General features: G+C 39.4%; 1 protein-coding gene across 2 annotated transcripts in view; it reads right to left on the minus strand.

Moving 5' to 3' along the window:
• PTK2 (protein tyrosine kinase 2) overlaps positions 1–22,167 on the minus strand; it is a 195,961-nt gene that overhangs the window by 138,075 nt on the left and 35,719 nt on the right. For both annotated transcript variants that reach the window (XM_059867647.1, XM_059867663.1), the window contains one exon: positions 11,005–11,031. The gene's annotated coding sequence lies outside the window, so the exon portion shown is untranslated. The remainder of the gene's footprint in view (positions 1–11,004; positions 11,032–22,167) is intronic.

The following is a 22,167-nucleotide window of genomic DNA, read 5'->3' on the forward strand; positions in this document are numbered from 1 at the left end:
GTGTCTTCCTTGTCCTGCTTTTCCTCCAGATGCCAAATACAAAGCTAAAACAACAGCTCATTAAAACCCTTTTAATTGCAAACATCTTTTTAGGAAGAAGTTGAACCTGACTCCCAGTGTTACATAAACCACAGATATAACACCAGTAACTCCTCAGACTCCCAAGCTATTAAATGCAATTACAAACTGAATAAAACAGTAATCCATGACCTCAAAATAATGCAGTATTTTTCCATTTATGTATGAAAACACACAGGGGGAATAGTTCATATTGTATTTCTTAGTGAAGGATGAGCATAGCATAAACCCCTTATATATAAACAAACTCTTATACGCTGAAGCAAAGAGCTATTTAAGTTTAAAATTCCAGAGTCACAGAATAAATCAACAAGCCAATGCTGCTCCCTTCAAGTCTAAGAAGGCAGAAAATTAAAAATTAATCTTTAATTCTTACAGAACATATTTTTAAAGTTTTATAACACAAACATTAATGCTGCTCTATTACCAAGGAAATTCAGTGCCTAAGCTATCAAGCAAAGAAAAGCATATTTAAAAAAATAAGAAAATATCATTAAATAGGCACAAATCCCCCTTACTCTCTGTAATTAGCAAAATCTGGATTGAAAAATTTTAAAAAAGAGTTTGATGCTTTGTTTACAAGAACCTCCAGTACAGGCCAGGTGTAGCTGAGCCTCTAAGACACAGAAAATTCAACTCCTATTCACTTTAATCAATCCCTTTTCCTATTTTGTACCAAGAAGGGATATTCACTTTTCAGGAACTTTCAGCTCCATTGCTGCTTCATGGGACCAGCAATAAACTTCCAAGGAACAGCTCCTCAGGCAGTCATTTTATGCTGCTATAGGGAATCAAAGGTCATCCTCAGCTAACACAAAATCTTCTTCAATGCAAAATCCACCACCTTAAATAGCCTCATTTGCTCCTCCAATTACACAAGACTACACAGTTCTGCTGAACGAGTTCTGTTTACCTAGGAAAATGCCTGCAGAGTGGTGTCAAAGAGCTCAGAAACGCAAGAACTTGTTGCTTCATTTTAAGAAAGGCTTCCAGGAGCTCAGCACCAAATGCAGCTCAAGTTAGTGGAGGTAACCAGCTGTTACAGGATGGAGCAGCATTCAGTGTGTCCAAGGCAGCACATACCCCTCTCTGCATCCTTTCATAGCTGGAAATTGATGAGCAGACCAATGCAACCTCTGCTCTGTGGCTCCAAACTCAGCTGAGCTTTAAGTGTAGTAAGCTTTACCCAGGGACTTGACAACTTCAGCACAAAAGGCTTTGATGAAGCTGGAAACAGATGTGCAAGAATGCTGATATAAAAATGAAAATAGGCAAGGCCAAGATGTACAAAACCAACTGATACAGCTGGGAAAGATGTTTGGGCACAGCCCTTCTTCAGATCTGAAGAAAGGATGTTAAATAAGTATCCTATGTCTTCAGATGATAAACAAAAGATCAAAAAGCCAAAAAAACTCCTTTCTGATGGCAGCCTGAATGACCTACTTTACCAAACATCACAGGGCCAGCACTGTCAGCATGTAACAGCATCTGACAGGGCCAAGAGCTCATCTCTTGCACAGTTCTGAGCTGCAGAGCACAGCTTCCAAAAAACCTCTGGTACTGCTCTCCACAATCCCATTTGACGCATTTCAAGACTCAGCACTCAAGCTTTTAAATGAACATGAGTCCAGAACAAAGAAATATCAGTGCCTGCATAAACAGAGGAAGAATATAAACCTTGTCCTGCCACACAGACACAAACAAGAAGTGGCATAAACTTAAACTGGGAGTAGGAAAGTTCAAGGACCCTGAAATAAATGCCTAATAAGAATTTTTATATTGCAGAAGAAGATGTGAAACTGTCATCTTAATAGGTTAAATATCTTCAAGGAACGACTTAAGTCACGTCTGCCTTGGGGTAGGACAGAATTCCTTCACCCCTCAAGTTTTGAAGTCATTAGACAAAGCCTGATAACTGTCCTTAAAACTTCTACTTAATACTCTACTTTTAGAAGCTCTACATAAAAATCTCAGTAATTATGTTTCTAATGTTTCCAGAAGCTCAGTGGTAGTCACTACCTCTAACACTTCACTGAATCATAATCACTTCACTCCCTCATCCTTCTCCATTGTAAAGCCTCAAGTTTCAATAATACCTTTTACTCCACCTCTTGGAGGGCATGTAGATGACCAGGGAACAGTCAGCAGGAATTTCAGTGCTAATCAATACATTTTTTTACTGGGACTAAAAGCCTTAGTAGCAGTCTAACCTTTCCTCAGTACCATAAAATACCCTGAGTTGGAAGGGACTCACAAGAATCATCGAGTCCAACTCCTGGCCCTGCACAGGAACCCAGACAATCCCACCATGTGCCTGAGAGAGTTGTCCAAACACTCCTGGACTGTCAGGAGTGGTGCTGTGACCATTTCCCTGGGGAATCTGCTCCAGTCCCGAACCACCCTCTGGGTGAAGAACCTTTTCCTAATATCCAACCTAAACCTCCTCTGACACAGTTTCAAGCCATTCCCTCGGGTCCTGGTCACCACAGATAAGTGACCTGTAGTGGAGATCAGAGATACTAGTTCAGCTGCTCTTCAAATCCATGAAAATTGGCTCCACTAAGACATCTGAAGACAATGTGAATCACAACATGAAGTCTATTAATCCTAGAAATACAGTTCCAGTATTTCTCTGTATTAAGCCTTTCACAAAAAGAGTTATCACAGATAATTCTCCCCCACTGTCTTGGGGGGAAAAAAAATCAAACCATGTGAAACCATTCCAGTAAGTCATCTGAATGGACAATAACTAGAAACTTCAAAGATCATTTTAAAGGAATAATTAGTGCACAAAGATTTAATCTGGAAAACATCTTTGTGCCAGAGTTAAACAATACAAGAATTTCTTAAGAAGTTTCCCATCTATCTCAAGTGTAATTCCAGCCCACTAATGGAAGCACAGGCACTTAACAGCCCTCTTCTGTTGACCTGATCCTTCCTCAGAGTAAAGTCCTGAGGAAAAATGTACTTGCTACAAGAACAGACTTTGTTGTTGTTAAGTCTGACCCTTCCATATGAACACCTGAAGAACATCAGCTTTATACCCAACAAAAGAATTTTTGCAGTTTTTCATCTTCAAATTAGTGGTCCCTAGGGAAAAGACCTGCAAGCTATCATATCTTAAATATGTTCTAATTTTAAATATTAAATTTAGTATTTTCTCCTGGAAATAAAAAAGGGAAGGGTGGTGGGGAAGCCATAGGTATCAATTTTTGTTCTTACTTCCTTTTCCCAGTCTTCACCACACAAAGCCAGCAAAAACAAGCTACAAGCTAAGGGCATAAGGAGAGGGTTCAAACTATACATTAAGATTGTAAAAATAAACTAAAGGAAAGATCATATAATCCTTTATTTATGGTCATTTTAGGCGTAACTTACAACAAAACAGTTGATTAAAGTTCACCATGCAATGTTTTTCCTCTTGGTTCACTGTAGTCAGTGATGTTCCTCTTCAAACAAGCTCGTGTGTATTTTGGGAGAAGATCCCAAGCCACTCCCAGCCCAGGTCTTGCAGAACAAAACACACACTTATCACTAACATTTTGTATAAGCCAACTACACAAGATCCAGCTTGATATTGAGATTCTTTCTTTCAGTCACACTGTTATCCCCACCCTTCCTATACTCCATAGCTGTTGCTGTGAAGACCCTGGGTAGTAACACACTCCAACACTACAGCAAGGGGTTACAGAAATTCACAGAAGCTGCACTTTCTGTGGAACAGTTGTATAAAAACAGTGAATGCATCATGAGCATCAGCAGAACAGACTAAAGAACATATATTTAGGAACTATGATTATTGGACTCTTCAGTTTGCCAAATTTCATCTTCTCCTTAAGTAATTCTGCACCAGAACAAGACAGTTTGAGCAACTGCCACTGAAGGTTTTGTGCTGTAAAGGAGCAGCAGAAGCTCATTCCCAATATCCTGATGCCCTGATTATAGCACACTGCTCTCCATGTGCCAGGCTGGCTCTGTTCTTGGATTTGTTTTTTCTCCTGCAAAAGAAGATAGATGAATTCTCCAACCACTCTTAGCAGATACACATCCTCTACCTTGCCTATACAAAAACTTTTGCAAACAAAAAAAAAACCTGCTATGACAAAAGTAAAAAATAATCCTGAAACCCCTAACCACTTATCAAAATCCCTTTAAAATATGCAACCACCCAATGTCCCATTTTTGGAACCTTGAAAGAGTCCAGACAAAATTTTAATTCAGATCTCCAAGTGCATCATTAGAATAACCTTTGCCAACATCCCTCCAGCTGTCTCTGCACAACCACCAGCAGCCAGTTTGCCAGAAAGAACATCCATGTGGCTGTACAGAGTGCAAAGAACTTTCCTCACTCAGGGAATGCCTCAGTTGAGTGTGAACTGCCAGGTTCTGCATATCCACCTGCACTTAATGGCACAGGACCCACAAGGAACCATTTTTGCTCTGTATTCCTTAGACACCAAAACAGGTAAACATCTTCTCGGAGTATATAAGCATCCTGTTCCAAGCAAAACATTACTACAAGTTATTTATTTTTTGACAGCATGTAGTACAGAGCTCAAAGTTCCGCTGCAATTCCTCTGATATGGTACCAACACAAATCTGTAGTTCAGTTTCATTCTGTCCAAGGTGTCCCTTCAACCCCACAAAAAAATAAACCCCTAAGAACTGTCAAGGTTTTCTTTTTTTATATTTTGTCCAAAAGCTCTATAACTTGCCTTTTTTTTTTTTTTTTTTAAGAAGAATGCCAACTGTTAGTTTAAAATAAAGCACTGAATGATCCCCATGCCTTGCATCTTTAACTACACTAAACAAATTCACAAATTAGCCACCTCTCAGATGGAAGATTGACAAATCTCTCCCTGGTAACCTGGCTGAGGACTGTCACCAGGTGCACACATGACACTGAGACTCAAGTTTCTTGTCCATCCTCAGTGAGAAAATAAATATAATCTTATTATTTCTAAAACAAACTTTCCGAACTAAGAATAAAATCACATACACTATCTAAAAGAATGAAGAGTATGTGCAGCTGACTTCATTCAAAGCTGAACTGCATAACTGTAATTCAGGATATTTCAGGTTATCCAAGGTGAAGCAGCCACACCTTTTTCTGCCACTTGCAAAAGAACAATTTTCCCTAGGAAAAGTATCCTTGTCCCTCCAAACAGTGTAATTCCTAAAGATGTAATTTGAAATATCAATTTCTAAGGAAGCAGATAAAAATTTCCAATTTGTTCTAAATGAGAAATTAATTAAAACAAAGAAAAATATCTTAGATACTATATATTCAAGTGGAATATTTGCATACGATGCACCCTTGATTGCTGGAATTCTTCCACTTTGAGATGACTGCCCAGGAATAAGGCAAGAACAATCTTCACAGCAGTGTGGGTGTCTCAAAAACCATGGGAGCCAGAACCACAGGAAATTATAAGGGAATGTGCTGAACTGCTGATTTTTTTGTTTATTTTAAAGTGTCACACTTTATTGATCCAGCTTGTTAAAATTCATAGGGACACGGGACAGAGGACCTGAAGGACCTTTCATGTAATCAAATCTTACTCCCTGCCTCCTTATGCAATCATGTCATAGTCCCATTAAGTGCCAAATATCAAATTTCACTTTGAGCATAAAATCAGTCTAGAGCAGGTACTAGTGGTGCCACATCATTCCCAATAAACCTGGCTTATGTCCTGATTTTTTTTTTTTAAAATACATACTCTCAATTCTCTATATTGAAACTTCTTTTCTTCTACCCCCTCTCCTCCTTTTTCCTCTATTCCTATACACAATCCCAAAAAAACCAATGTTCTGCAGCCAGGGCAAGTTTCTTAACTATAAATCATTTCACAGACTGCCCTGGCAAATGGGGGAGGTTGCTGACAGCTGGAAGAAAGCAAATGGAACTTGAAGAGGGGAGGGTCTGGATGACTAAGGCTGGTCACCCTTACCTCCATCACTGACAAAGTGATGGAAGTGACAACACTGGAAGCCATTTCTAAACAAATGAGGACAATAAGGTGATTAGAAATAGTCAGCAAGGATTTATGAAAGGGAAAACATGCCTGATCAACCTAACGAACTTCCTTGATTAAAATACAAGCTTGGCAGATGAAGAGTTGTCATTTCTCTTAACTTCAGCAAGACTTTCAACACTGTCTCCCATCACAGCACCATAACAGACAAACTGATGAAGTTATGGACTGAAAGAATGGACAGAGAGATGGCCTGGAAACTGGGCTGTCAGGCTCAAATTTCTAAAGGAAAAACACTACAGTTTAGCTAACTTGCAGTTTCTTGAGGTGTTTAATATATCTCATCACCTCAGTATTACTACACAGGTCAGCCTCACTAATAAAAATGTTTTTCATCCCCAACCTTGCTGTTGCTCTTGCCCTATGTGGGCAATTAGCTATAAAATACAGATGGGAATGCAGGGAAGAGGGCAATGTCAAAAGCACAGCCAGAATAAGCCAAGAAAGTTTCACTGGAAAGGTTGGCAAATACACAGATTTCATGTCAAGGTCTAGGCTGTCACCTCCCCAAGCCTTTAACACAAAAACATGAGACACTCGACACTGGCAGTTTACAAAGGATAAATACATTGCTTTTCCTAATATCAGAGGCATATAACAATGGGAAAATGCATTTTATGAGGAATAGATGACTAACCTTTTAAAAGAGAATTCTAAAATATGAAGATTTAATGCACAAATAACAAGAGAAACTTCTTCCAAGTGACATTTAAGCTTTGTCAGCAATAACCTCATCCAGCAGTAATAGCAGTATAGTGATAGGGAATTTGGAAATCTAGCAATAACACCTGCCTTGCTGGTAGTGAAAAGAATTCAAGCTACAGTCCATATCTGCATCAAAAGAAAAGTCCTCTCACATTTTCAGAGCTGTACAGGGCATGCAGGCAGCATGCACTATTCTAACTTGACAGCACTAATATTTCATAAACTTGTTTTCAGTTCCATACTCATTAAACATATAAAATAATTTCAAATCTATGAAAACTAAGTTTACTGTTGCTTAAACCCCAGAATTCTTAGTAACATTTGCAAAGATTCCTAGAAAAAAAAAAAAAAATCCTGATTTTTGAACAGATTACTGAAAGTACAGCTTTTAGAGAAGTACAGGTTTCCTTGTGCAATCAACCCCTTCAGCACCATGCTAGGGATTCTAAAATGAGAGGAACTGTTCAGTCTTAGTGCAGCTTCTATTTAATTCTTACTTAATACTGAAGTGACAAATCAAAAAGCCACTATTTTGTACTTTTTTTTATTCTGCCTACACAGTTGGTTACCTTTTCCCCCCTTTTAAGCAGGGATATTAACAACAGCTCTCTGCTCATGCTACTGAGTTTATTCTCAGCTGCATGAATAATCGTTGCATAATTTATTACCCTCTGTAATACATGTGAACATTTATTTTAAGAATTCTGCATAACCTCAATTCTGTCAATTCTTGCCTACTGCAACTCTGGCAATACCTCAACTGATTTTTAATTTTCTGTCTTTTAACATCGTAGGAAGAACCCAACCCTTTGGGGCTTTTGAAATTCAGGTTGCTGTATTTAAGTTCATCACACAGGCAGGTGTAGGTTTAGGATAAGGAGAATCTTTTGCACAGCACAACATTAAAACCCCATCTCCTACCCAGTGAGTAACAGGAAGGGGAAGCAGGAGGTTGTTCCAAGGCTGTGGGAAGTGCAGGAGATGAATCTGATTTCCTTAAGTGGATCATGAGCAGGCCCTGTGTAAGCAGCAAGGCCAAGCGCACCAAGAGACTGAATGAGGACATGCCTTTAATTCAGAAACATCTTTAGGTTGAGCTGAAATTGTGTAACTTTTTTTTTTTTTTCCTAAATGAGGACTTGGAAGTAAAAATAGTTACAAAACCATTAAATATTTCAAGATAACAATGACAGTGTGCAAACAGTGCTTACCTAAATTGTACATTATACAGCAAAAAGTGAACACAAACCCATCAGACTTGAAATATGCTGCATAGCTGAAATAAGACCTAAGCAAAAGATGTGTATTTCCTATTAATTTTTCAATACTTTATGTTAGGAGTCAGCAAGATTTTATTTGACTCACCAGATATTATCTGGAGGAGTCATCGAGAACAAACAACTGCACCTGAGATTCAATTTTGGCATAATGTTTTATTGAATTTTAAACCAAAAATCCAGTATATGTTTGTTTCTTGTATTTGTCTTTATTTTCCTCTAGTTCTTTGATACAGTTTCTTGCTTCCTTACTATTTCTTCATTCTGGTAATGAAGACATACTTGCACTGCAGGATCAGGAACAAAGGACCAGCTCTTAGGAGAAGTCCCCTACATCACACAGATGCTAGAGCTGTTTTAAATTCAGAACGAGACAAAATCCAGGAGGGATTGCTTTTAATCCCAACAGTGTCAACAGAGAAAGTTTAACTGCATTTACCAGAGGAAACTAGTCTTTCATGCCCTCAGGCATGCCGTGAACACACTTATGTTGCAAGAGAACTTCATTTATAGACAGAACTGTGTTCTCTACCCACCTTCAAAATTATAATATTTTAGCAAATTGTTCTCCAAACCCGTCCTGGTTGATATTCCAAAAATTCTCTATGCTCATCTCCATAGCCTCAATTACAAGGCAGTAAAAACCCAAGCTACCCATGAACTTTAAGCAGTGATACAGATTAATTCAGGATAACTCTCCTGAGTAATGATTTAACCAACGACCTCATCAACTAATGCATTCTCCTGCACAGAAACAATCCTTCCTTACAAGATTTCACTATGAAATAAGTGCTCTGGATGACCTTGATATACCACTGCCTATATCAAGTTTAGATATAATCCAACCTCAAACAAGACACAACAATAAAGACACCACCTGAAGTAGTCTCCTTACTGCAAAATCTTCAAACACTGCAAAAGCCTCGCCACCACATTATGATGAAAATTTAGAGCACTAAAACCAGGTGGCAAAAGTGAGAACATTTCTAGTGACATCTATTGTCCACTGCTGAAAGTGGCACTCAGGAGAAAAAAGTTCTTTAAAACTCTAAATAAGAAAATATCATTATTTATTGCAAAGATGAGTTTTGATGATTTCAACTTCCCATCTGAATGCAGAACCTCATCCTTATTCAACTATATTATATCTTTTATCCAGGCTGCTTTTCCAATTTATCACATTTCTTTTGAATTTTAATCACTCTTTTTGTGTTGGTGTTATTGGCAGATAAAGACAAACCAAGTCCATTTTCATTGCCATTAATAAAAATGCTGTAATACCACAGGACAATACAGACCTCTGTGAGACTCCAGCCTTCCCTTCTGACAATATTTTAAGCATATTTTCAAAACAAGGTTCCTTAGTTCCCTTACCAGGAGGTGCTGCCACATCTCTGCTACAGGTAAGCCATGGTGTGTAGTTTTTATATCCTCTCTGAAGTCCTCTTGCCATGCCATGGGAAAAGCTCCTTTGAAAACCCTGGGAAAACTTCTGTCCTCTATCAGTACTTGCAAGACACAGTCTTGGAGTACAATTAGGACACTCCCACACACAGACTCAAATTGAAAAGAATAATCTCATTGTGACTCACATTCACACCAGCCAAACTCTTCAAGTCCCAAATATAAACTCAGAAAAAGTTTCATCACACATCCTTGTCTTTGAAGCTGCAGAAAAAAACCTAACAACAATCCTTATTTTCCTGTCAGCCTGACCTAAACACCAGGTATCTATTTTTCCAATATTTTCCATAAGTGCCTGCTTAACAACCACTCTCAGCATTCAAAATAATTTTAAAGACATCATCCTTAAAAGACTTCCACATTTAAACTTCTCTTTACTGCTTCAGGAAAACATGACTTTTTTGCAGAAGAGCTGCTCTGAAGTTCTCGTGGAAAAGATTACAACATATCAGCTATCAAGCTTTTAACTGAAATTGCCATTTGATTCCAACAGGAAAGAGCAGCTACCTTCACAGCAGGTGTTAATATCAGCAAGAACAAATGAAAGAATGAATACATAACCAAAATCATTACGGCAGAGGGCGAGGATAAAAGGCAGCAGGCCTAACAGCAGATATCCAATCCCTTGATCAATCAGGAGTAAAAGTGCACTTCAGTCAGGATTCTAGAATTCACATTACAACAGGGAATAGATAGACAAATTCTACCTGCCATGGATCAGGAGACATCCTCACTCTGAGCTCTGCATCACAACTCCAGCCCACAGCACAAATGAATGCATGAATTTTAAAACTTTGTTAAAGGCCAAATGTAACAAACAAAAAAAAACGCTACTTAAAAAATCAGACCAGCAGGATTGGGTTTTTTTGGCAGGGTCCATGTTTTTGGGGGGTTTTGTTGTCTATTTTTAGGTTTAGGGGTTTTGGGTTTTTTTGATTTTTAATCACTGATAGAAGAGTCCAATAGAGCAGCTCAGCCACAAATCACCTGTGACTCCAGGCAAGTGAACACTGTGTCACCTTCCCCACTATGACCTGGGGAGATTCCTTCCACCCATAAACCCCCCAAGCCCATTTCCCTGCACTCTGCCCCTTTGAACCACCACTAAAACCATTTGTTGCTGCTTCTAATCTGCTCCCCTGCCAGCAGTATCCCACGTTCTGCTGAGTTGCTTTAAGCATTAGCTATCTTACACACATATTTAACAAGTGCCTATAAATACACCTCAGTTACCTCCTCCCCTTGTCAAAATACACCATTAAATGGAAAAAAACCTGTACCTCAACAGGTTTTGTTTTGACCTCAGATCCCCACATGACTAAGTGCCATGACAGTGCCAGTAAGAACCAATATTCTCATTATATAAAAGCAAGACTGTATCATAAGCAAGCCCTTAAAAGCTGCCTGCTGTCACATCAAGACAAAACTGAAAAAAGAGAACTTACCTGCTGGCAATGGAAGTCTTGAAATATCTGTAACAATAAAGAAATACATTTAGAAACAGAAGAAAAAATAGCTCTACAACTGCAGTGACCTCATAATTTTTCTGCAAGGCCATACTTGTTTAATAAAGCACATTATCTGAAGCAATTTGCTGGCTGCTATGAATGCCAGATGCAAATCAAAAGCATTTTCCTTGTCTCACCCTGTTCATTAACAGGATTATGCTTTGCTCACCTAACTGAAGGACAAAGATTATACTGAAGGCAATGAGTGTAATTACTACAGCAGAATACAGGTCACTACACACAAATGAAGTGTTACGTACAAAATTCACCATCACCTACAGAACTTCAGAGCTCAGAGTGTCAGGGATAGTCTTTGCAAATGAAGAGGACTCTATAAAATGTTTTCTTTATTCTTAAATCTTCAGAAAAGAAGTCAAGCTTGCAAGCAGATAAGCATAGAACACAAGAAATAATATTAAAAGAAAGGACACTGATTTTTGTCCCCAACACACATTAGACACAGTTGCTGAACATTTTCACAGTAAATGCTAAGGCTGTCTTGAGCTGCAAACAATGACCACTGTCTCAGAGTCTAAACAGAAAATATAAAAAATATGCACTAGAAAAATAGCCATTATATTAAACAGTATAAGTCCTTATACTGTTCCTGCCTCCTTTTCTATTTTCATCTCAGTACACATCATCATGACTGGGACATGAGGTGCCCATCAGAGTTAAGAAGAGAAACTAGAACCCACAAAGAGCTAGAAAGAAAGAATTATGCAAGTCTGTCATGACATGGACTGGGGACACACATCACAGGGCATCACAGGGTTAATGAAAACTGAAATAAATACTGCTGGAGGGGGGGATGAGAAAGGGCCACCAGTAAAATAAACGAGAGAAAAACTGAACTGAACCTAACAAAAAGGTCTGCACAGTTATTTGGTTAGAGGAAACAGCAAAGTTGAATAATAAATTGTCACACTGGGTACAAAATCCACATGGAAACTGAACTTTAACCACAGGTGTAGCAGCTGAAACAGATGCAGAGATTATAGGGGCAGATGGTCACTGCTCTGCTACCTATTAGAAGAAATAATGAGGCTTAATAAATTTATTAGCCCTGCTTTCACCAACAGATTGTTACAGTTCATGTCTGCGGCCAGAAAACATGACGAAACTTCAAAAACAAAGAGAATTACGCCCAAAATTTTAAAGCAGCCCACAAAAAATTTAAAAAATTCACTGCACTACTCTGAGGGGATGATGAAACAGCAACACAGAAAGCTGAAATGCATTTAAAGCAGGAAATCAAAGGCAAACAGGACACCACAAAAAACCCAGAAAAAATACTGAATGCCTTAGTCTGGTAGAATTTATATAATTATCAATTTATACAATTTTTATAAAGATAGTAAATTGCATTTAAAAGATGCTCATCATGCTGTCTGCTTAGGAACAAAACCATCTTACATGTAAGCTATGCCTTGAGACAGGTGATGCAGCCAAGGAGACACAGGAACTGCAGGAAGCAAAAAACCCAACAGCTCCTGCACAGAATCCAAATCAGCACATATGGAATGGAGCTTTCATCCATCAGAAGGAGATTTGCAGTGACAATAAATTTGGAAAGTTACATGAAGATAAATGTTACATCATTTTTTTGTTTGTGTATGTTTAATTGTTTCCATGCTCTTCTTTTTATGAAGTCACAGAGAAATTCCTGCTTGCCACTAGGCTATACAATACAACTGCAGCCACATGAGTAAAGCATTTAAAACTGTGGATTAGAAAATACCATTTTTGATTTTAATTTTTCTACAGTGACAGAAGCATATGTTTCAATTCCATTTTTAATTAACAACTATTGAAATATTTAAGTTACTACAAACACTTTAAAGTGCATTAAAATCTTTTAATTTTTGTGTATTGGGGATGTTTTATCACAGCATTTATTACTTTTGAGGCAGACTCTTTGGTTAAATGTGCCTACACAACAGATGTCAGGAAAATAATGACAAACATAACCCCAAGAAAAATATGTTATTACTGTTATTATATACACACAGACAGAAAACAATCACTTACATTTCAGAATTTAAACAGGGAAAAGCTCTGCAGCTAAGACACACAGAGAGATTTTTAACTTCAAGAAGACCTGATCATATCCCAGTGTTTGTCCCTAACACCTGAGCCGCTGTTTCCGCTGTCACCTCTCCTGCCAGCACTCACACAGATCCTGTTACTGCACCAGGACCTTCCCAAATGGGACACTCACACCATCAGCACTGCTGCTATATTTAAGTCCAACACTGTGAAGATTTCTTACTTCCGTGTTCCACTGCAAATTAGTCCCACAAGTGCATTAACTGAAGAGATGCTGCACCCCTGGGACAAGTTTACTGAAGAGCTTCCTGCAACTGCACCTTCTTCTATTACAATGTAGTGCAAGAGACTGATTTCTACCATTAATTGACATACATTAGATCTAAAAACAAGCTGGACAGAAGAAATTGAAGCCTGAAGGTTGGTTCAGTATACTCAAAAGTGCATAGGTGCACTTAGCAGGTTACTGGTATGGCATTACTCAATTATTGCCATTAAGCACAAAGTCCTCGACAGGCTGATGCATCTTAATTTTAGCCAACACCAGCCACTACAGAAATGTCAATTCATAAATGAAATAAATATTTCACAATTCCAAAGATAACAGTAACAATTCCCCTCCTTTGTGTATCCAGACACCACAACAATAAGTGAAATGCTCATTACCTTCAGGTGTTCCTCTAAGTGTGGAGTCACTTTAGGAACTTTCTTATCATTGAGTTTGCCCCATCTCTCCAGCTCACTCTCGTATTTTCTGGCTTGAAACCTCTTAGCTTTATTTTCAAATACGGTTTTTCATTAAAAATCTAACAGTGAAAAAAGATTAGTGGATTCTGGCCACTCTTTACAAACTTCCTTCACAGAGAGATAAACTGAGAGTTTACCTCAGGCAGCCACTCATTTCAGGTAGCTTTTACAAACTTGCCTCCCCCGCTGGGTAAAACTTCCCCCCTTCTGAAGCACACTACAGCATTTCAACCTCTAGAGAGGAGAAATTCAACCAGCGCTGAGTTTTGAAGAGGAAAAAACCCAAACTTAGGGTTTTAATCTGGTTTGTGACTAAAATGAGAGGCTTGAGAGCATTTTGGAGAGCTGTCCTGTTGGGAAGGATTCCCTCACACCAGCGAGGCCTGGACTGACTTTTCTCCTACAACTCAATTTCTGAGTGCTTGGAGTGCTGTCACACAAACCACATTTACAGCAGCTGTACAACAGGAACCAATCTTACTTTTTTATCTGCTCCAAAGTAGTTCTTCAAAGTGAAATCTAAAATGAATCATATTTCAAGTGCTGCTGCTCCTACTGATCCTTTCAAGGGATTACTCATGTTCTGCATTTATATTCTTAAGTATCTCCCTGTGTTACTTGGCAGGGAGCAAACTGCCAGTTTGAACAGGCAGAAAGAAAAATTACTTTCACATCATATTCTTTATCATATCCAAACTTGTACATACTTTGTAAAAGCTAATCAGTTCTCAGAGAAAACTGATTTTATCCCATGTAGATATTGGGAGGATGGAGCAGATGGCCTCAAGAGCTCCTTTCCAAGCAAGGTTCCTGTAATATTGGATACAGATGATTGTAACAGATCAAGAACAAGCTGAAATTACATTAGTGGTGCTACAAAATAAGAAAGATCCTCAGCCAAAGAAAACTTGCCAAGTAAACCAGTTATGAATTCTCCAAGGAACAGAAAGGACAGTATTTTAAAGAAAAAATACTATTATTGCTTCTATATGCACTGAGATGGCTTTGGGCACTACAGTCCCCAAATAGGCTTTGTGGATCCCAGCACCAATAGTTTTTTCTGATTTATGGATGCCTTGAGGACCAGATCTCTCTACCACTGTATTTGCTTTTATAAAACTGCATTTTACATTGGAGAGTTTCAATGAACATTTTCTTGAAAATGGAGCTGCAATTTTAAATCTTCCTTCCAAGAGTAACATCTAATCATCAAAACCAGGAATGTTTTGTGAGCTTCCTATTCCTGCCTCAAGGTAAAACCAGAATATGGCTCAGTGCACAACTCCAGAGGCTCAGACTCTGCCCCATCTGCAGCACTGATCTCTTTCCAGAGCTGTGGTAAGCAGCAGACCACAAGAAATTTAATCCTGTTCTCCTGCAGCAGGAGCTGGCTGACTCCAGCCTAACAGCATTCCCTTGAAATTAATTCAGATATTCAATTCACAAACCAATCTCTCTTTCCAGGGAAAAGTGGAGGCTCGCAGCACACAAGGAACCACAGACCACAGTCTCCAAGAAGCCAAGCAGCACATGTCACTGGACAACAATCCTTGCAACTAGATGAGGAATATCACAGACTCAACACAAAATGCCATTTTCCTATTTAGTCACAGTACCAAAATAATTTAGGAATACAGACACATATTCAGCTTTTAGCCTTTGTGTGGCTGCTCCTGAAGGATGTTGTCTTAGGGGCTGGATCCAACCACCTGGAAGTCTTCTTTCCTATATTCTCTGGCAGGTTTAAAAGGATGTTCCTCTGATCTTTCATGAAATTGAGATCTCGTAATCTATGTAAAAATATTTTTCTTTTTTTTTTAAACAGCAAATAAGTAAACACGAAACACAAGTAAACTTTAAAAAAAGAAAAGCTTTGTACAATTACACTTGTTGAGAAACTCAAGGATTTATCCATCTGATCTACTGAACAAAGACCTTGAAGACACAATGAATTCATCCTGATAGCACACCTATTAAGGAAAAGCTATTAAAAAATTTTCCAGTATGATTAAAAGATTTTATAAACCACCAGTTGCATTGTTTCACCTATGTATTTTTTTTTCTCCTTCATGATTAAAAGTGCATCTCATTTGTAACCTACATCTAACCTACTTCTAATTTAGCAATGTGCAGGGCTGAATGCTAACAACCTTTTATTCTATCATTTCACATTAAGGCAGCTTTTTAGGGCAATTTTCAATGCAACCCAATAAAATCCTTCCATTTACTAGCCATGTAGAATGAAAGACAGAAGTGCCTCACTGTAAAGGACCATTTTTCCTAAACATTTTATTAAACTTGCAAGTCCTTAAATGCTCCAACTGTTTTGACTTTCAGTAGCAGCCCCGTTTTGCAAACACCAATAGCTGACACAGTATTCAAATGTCAATCCTAACAGCACTAAAACCACCATTTGCTTACTCAGATTAGAGGTTTTTCCCCTTATTGACATATTTATTGCATTTGCCTTAGGCACAGCAGCAGCTGAATATCCAGCTTAGCTGCAAATCTTCATCTGTTCCCCTGGGGAGAGATGGAGGGGGCACAGTTATAGGACAGACACCTCCACCCACTAAACCCGGCAGCAGTTCTTTTGTGCTTTAGCCAGATCAGAAGAAATTCAGCATTCAAAACCACACATCTTGTGTTTACAGCCCTACTTCACAGGAGATCCACGTTGCACTGGAGTCCCTTATTATCTTGGTTTAAATCTTTGCTTCAGCTGTGAGTACCAGCAGTAATGATTTAATGCTCTCATTTTTGTCTGCTGAAAAGGTTAACGAGCAAGCAGCCGACAATGAACCGCTGTGACACCCTGCAACGTGCACAGCCTGTGCTGTGCTTTTGAGAAGTTCCCTTTAAGCACTCACTAGTTCCAAGGCAAGCTGCTGCCTCTGAAACACAAAAGCCACACAAAATTTAGCAAAGAAAAATGAGAGAACACACTGAAACACTGCACAGAACATGAAGGGTTTTCTCAAATTAAGTGTTTGGTTGATAAAACAAGTACAAGGCAATCTATGGTGTGATGATCACCACCTCTGACATACCTCAAGTGCCTTTAAATATGCAAAAGCTTTGTGGTGCTGCACCAGTACAAGCACCAGCTGATTCATCCCACACCTCAGGAACACCTTCAGTTCATATCTGCTCCCATAATTTCTCCATTTGTTGTCAGTTTACTGTCACATTCCTCTCACTACCCCACTCTTCTGTATGTACCTGCTTTCCTCTTCCTATTTGAAAACAAAATCAGTATTGGGTCTCCATAGCTTACAGCATCTACATCACAAAAATCATTAAACAGTTTCAAATCTCAATTTCCCCTCTCCTACTTCTCCAAAATCACTCTGCTTATGCTTCTTAAATACTAGATTTTGAAACTGAAAAAATACAAACCCTGATTAAGACCATCAGAATAATCCACCTGTGTTTTCCTCCATCTCAGCTGAACTCTGCCCTGAACTCTGTATGCACCTTGACACTTCAAATTCATTTACACCACATCACTGAGCATGACCACTGAGTTATCTATGCAGCCACCAGGAGCCAAATTTTCAACCAGGCACACTGAACAGGGGGATATTAAACGAAAAGGTTCTGGTGGAAGTTACATTTAAGGAGATTAAGAAGAGCAAGAGAAATCACTCAGTCATTACTCAGGGCAGGTGGGATCAATCTCATTACATACTGAGTTACAGAACATGCAGTATCTAAGCAACTCAGATAAAGAATTTAGTCTCAGTATCTACACAAGTACTGTATGCACCTTTTGCCTATGGGGAAGACACATTTGGATAGAGAAGTTCCCCAATAATTGGTTTTATTCAGCATCACAAAATGGGTAAGTGAACTCTGCAAGTCTGCAGGTCAAATTAAGTTCTTATGGGTCAGCAAAAGTCATATCAACGGGGGAAAAAACCAAGCATCTCACAAAATTAAGCAAGTTGCTAAGACAGCAGCTGCACTTCAACACAGGGCTGTGATGTAATGCATCTGGGGAAAAATTTCTGAGCAATACCTCCTTAACCAAGTAACACTTGTACTCTCTCCAGTTCCAACTGCGGGAGGAAGGCTGAGTCACTGTTTTCTCTGAAATCATCAGCTCCAACTGGAGTAGCTGGCCAAAGGCAATAAAACATTGTGTCTCATTAGAAAGGGTACTGAAAACATGGCATCTAAACCTATTACTGTGCAAAACAAAAAAGCATCAACATGTTGTGTCCAGTTCTGGTCTCTGCACCAGACGGAGGCAGAGATGTCTAGAGCTGGGCAGCTGAAGTGATTGAGGGATGGAGCAGCTGCCAAGGAAGGCCAGATTACCAAATCTGGGCCCCCCTCAGCAGGGAGGACATGGGGCTCAGCGTGAACATGATCACAGAACAACTGGAGGGGGTAGGCAAAGAAGAGAGGGAAAAAAATAGAAAAAAACAAATCAATGCAGAACCACGATTCAACAAATTCTGCCAGTCTGAGCATTAGGGAGCATTTGAGGAAATTACTGGAGATTAGGTTCAAACCAGTAAGAGTGCCTTCCCCACAGCAGGCACTCAGCTCCCTGCAATTCCTGCAAGAGAAAAGGATGCAGAGAGGTACCACCAGCCAGTGGGCCAGGCATACAAACTCTATGTAAATAACATTTTCTGCTGCTCTCGAGGGCCAGTGCTGGGCTGGGCAGTCCTTGGTCTCATTTAGCAGCATCTCCTCTATCAGAAACACTGTGGCCAGTGATTGTCTCCCTGTGCTGGGCACTGGGGAGGCCACACCTCGAATCCTGTGCTCAGATTTGGACCTCTCATGACAAGACAGACACTGAGGGGCTGGAGCATGTCCAGAGAAGGGAATGGAGCCGGGGAAGGGGCTGGAGCACAAGTCTGATAAGGAGCAGCTGAGGGAGTTGTGGGGCTCAGCCTGGGGTACAGGAGGCTCAGAGGGGACCTTCTCTCTCTCTAAAACTCCCAGACAGAAGGCTGGAGGCAGGTGGGGGTCAGTCTCTTTCCCAGTACAAACAGTAGGACAAGGGGAAATGGTCTCAAGTTGTGTCAGTGGAGGTTTAGCCTGGTTAGGAAAAACTCTTTCACAGAAAAAGCAGTGAAACACTGGAAGAGGCTGCTGGGGACATGGTTGAGTGGTGGCCTTGGCACTGCTGGGTTAACAGCTGGAACTACCCATTTTAAAGGTCTTTTCACTCTAAAATGATTTTGTGATTCTCATGGTCTTCAACTCCCTGTCATGGCTCTGTGAAGTCAGGAGCTTAAACATCACCTATAAGAACACCTACTCAATCAAAAGTACTGTTCTAAGACTGTCAGCCACACTACAGGAATATTCTTATCATTTAATGGTTTATCACAAAAGGACATGTGTTTAAATGAGCCCAGGAAACTTTAAAAGCATTTAAGATGTTTAAGGAGGGATATGTGTGTGCTGGCAGTAGTTCAGATCTATCAGGAATATCTCCAGCATTATGATCTGTGATCACATAATCCTGATGGAAATATTGTGACATTTTATGAACATAACAATTCAGGCCCTCAGGCAGGCTCAGGGAAAGCTGCAGACATGTATTCTATACATGTTTAGCTACCCCCTATTTGTACTACAGAGCACTCATTCTTCCAAGTGATAGCTTTAGTGGATGTTTTTCTTTCAAGAAACATTGTCTTGACATTGCTTGCTATGATTGAAGCTCCCTTGTCATTTTCCGTGAAGGACTTGCGACACACAGTGTGCCACCACAAGTCACCCACGTCTTCAAAAGGTGACAGGATTGTGTAGTTCCTGCACTGAAATACAAATTAGCTCTACATGTCAGTGAAGGCTGGTTTGTGCTTTGGTATGACAGGAACTTAGCACAGAGCACAGAGGTGTTCCAGAATGTAAAATAAATGTGTTTCCAGGTACAGAAATGAACTGTGCCAAGGGCACAACCAGAAGGGGAAAGAATGAGGAGGAATTACTTCAGGCAAAATAGTCAAAAGCTCAAAACAGAGCTGAATATCCCAGACCACAATGTAAGAGAAAACTGTTTTCTTAGAGGGGGTCAAGTGGGAGTTTTGTTTTGGTTATAAAATGGTAACTAGTTAGAAGACTTTAGAGTAACAGAATAATGATGTAACAAAAAAAACCCACCCAAAGCATCTTTTTTAGAATATAAGAACAGTATTTTGCAAGTTTTGGGTGGTTTTTTTGTTAAAACACAAATTCTTAGAAAGTTGGGCGAGTCACTTCCTTTCATGTTTCACCACTGTAAAATTATGCTGTTTCCATGGTTCTGGCCCACACATGGATTCCATTGTTACAGCAGTTTTTCAGGAGCTGGAAATAAAGTTTTACATTTTTCTTATTTGAAGTTATAGATGGGTGAAAGAAGGTTGAAGATAATCAATGCAGGCAGCACAGAGTCGGGACAAAATATTTAAGAGTTTTCCAGTAAAGAACACACACAAAATGGTTTGTCAGACGTTTAACAGAAGATTATCAGCTTTGCACACATATTGTTCTTAACTAAAACAAACAAACAAAAAAAACCAAAACCCAACCAAAATAACAAACAAACAAAACAAAAACAAAACAAAAAACACCCAAAAAAATCACAAAAAAGGGGGGAGCTTAACACTTCCAATGCTTCTTAGGTACTGACATAATGCCTAAGAAATAACAAGTTTTATTGCTCACAATGGGATTACTCCAAAGTGTTCACAGCGAGTTTGACAGCAGCTGTACAAGTTTTGCTCTGTACACAAACCTGTCTCAAGAAATAAGATGAAATTCATTTGTAATGAGGATACCAGGGTTTTCTTAGCCCAACTGTGACACCCTGGATGAAGAAAGAATTTGCTTCAGCTGGAGCTTGTTCTCAAAGTGAAGCACAACATCCCTTCACACCAAGTAGGCATTTATAGCCAGAGCTACAGAGGCTGAAATCAGTTCTACAGTGAAGACAAGACAGTTTTGGATCTTAACCATATATAAGAAATAAGAGAATTAAGGACACTAACTGTGATAGAAAAAGTCCAATAAATTCACCACCATATGCATGGGAACAACTCCTTTAATGCCATCTGGGTGCTTCCACAAGTCTTACACATCCTCCCAGGGACACAGATTACACCCCTTTCAACTACTGTAGTGTTTGGAGACACAACATGCTGCCAAGTGTCATTCTGCTGGGGGGGGAACACTGATTCAAGAATTATTGACAAATAAATTACTTGACCTAGACCTTGATCTAGGTCAAGTAAATTATTTGTCAAACACCAGAGCACACACAAGGCAATGAGAATTAGCAAGGAGATAAAACCAAATGTTATTTCTGTCATTTCACAGGAATACACAGTTCTTCATAAACCAGAAAGACAGAGAGCCTACCTCAGAGGGTAAACAGGAGTTTAGGGGCAACAGAAGGCAATAAATCAGGAAAGAGCAGAAGAGACATTACAGAGCAATATATTATGTATTCATCTAAACTGACAAAATTCTCTTTTCTTAATATGTTGTATGTTAGCAGTAGTTGTGTTAGGCCGGTTCCCTCCTCACACCACAACATTGATGCACTAACAGAAATAGAGAAAAAACTTTCCCATGGCTTCTCTTTTGCTTTCTCTGTCCCCTTTTATACAGTTTTCCAGATGGAAAATAGAGAATAAATTAAGACAGCAAAAAACAATGACAAGTGAGGCCAGGAGGAACCAAGGGCAGAATTTAAAAAAAAAAAAAAAAAACAAAAACAGGGAAAGAAAAATACACACATCCATGAGGACAAAGAAACTCAAAGAGATGACTGACAACACTAGATCATGAAGGTAAAGAGGGGGCAGTGGGGGAACAAGAGTGCAGACAGAAGAACTGCAGCACACAACATGGGACAGGCTTTCTTCTCCTAATTGGTTCTGTCGTGTTGCCATCGGAGAGCCGCTCAGAGACAGCAGCACTGGTGTAACGGGAAACCCCCAACACTTCTGCTCTGCAAGGTCTGATCAAAAAGAGATCCAGTTGGTTTGACAGAACCCAACACACCTGCAGCTCCCATTTCCCATTGGCTGCACCTTCCCAGCTCAGCCATTACTCATCTGGGCAAAGGCAACAAGGCAAAGAGTTTGTTTCCAACTCAGCACGGCGCGAAGTCAAGCGTGTATGATTAATGGATTCTCATTTCCACAAACCCACTGAAAAATTTCAGCTTGGCATCATTAAGATTCTATCAGCCCTGAATTGCAATTTAAGATAGCATTTTTCCCCTTAATCTGCTGCTCTATTCAATCAATTTAATGCACAGTAAAAACTTAATTTGACAAAATTGAA

This window comes from Haemorhous mexicanus, chromosome 1 (assembly GCF_027477595.1).
Source record: "Haemorhous mexicanus isolate bHaeMex1 chromosome 1, bHaeMex1.pri, whole genome shotgun sequence".
NCBI lineage: Eukaryota > Metazoa > Chordata > Aves > Passeriformes > Fringillidae > Haemorhous > Haemorhous mexicanus.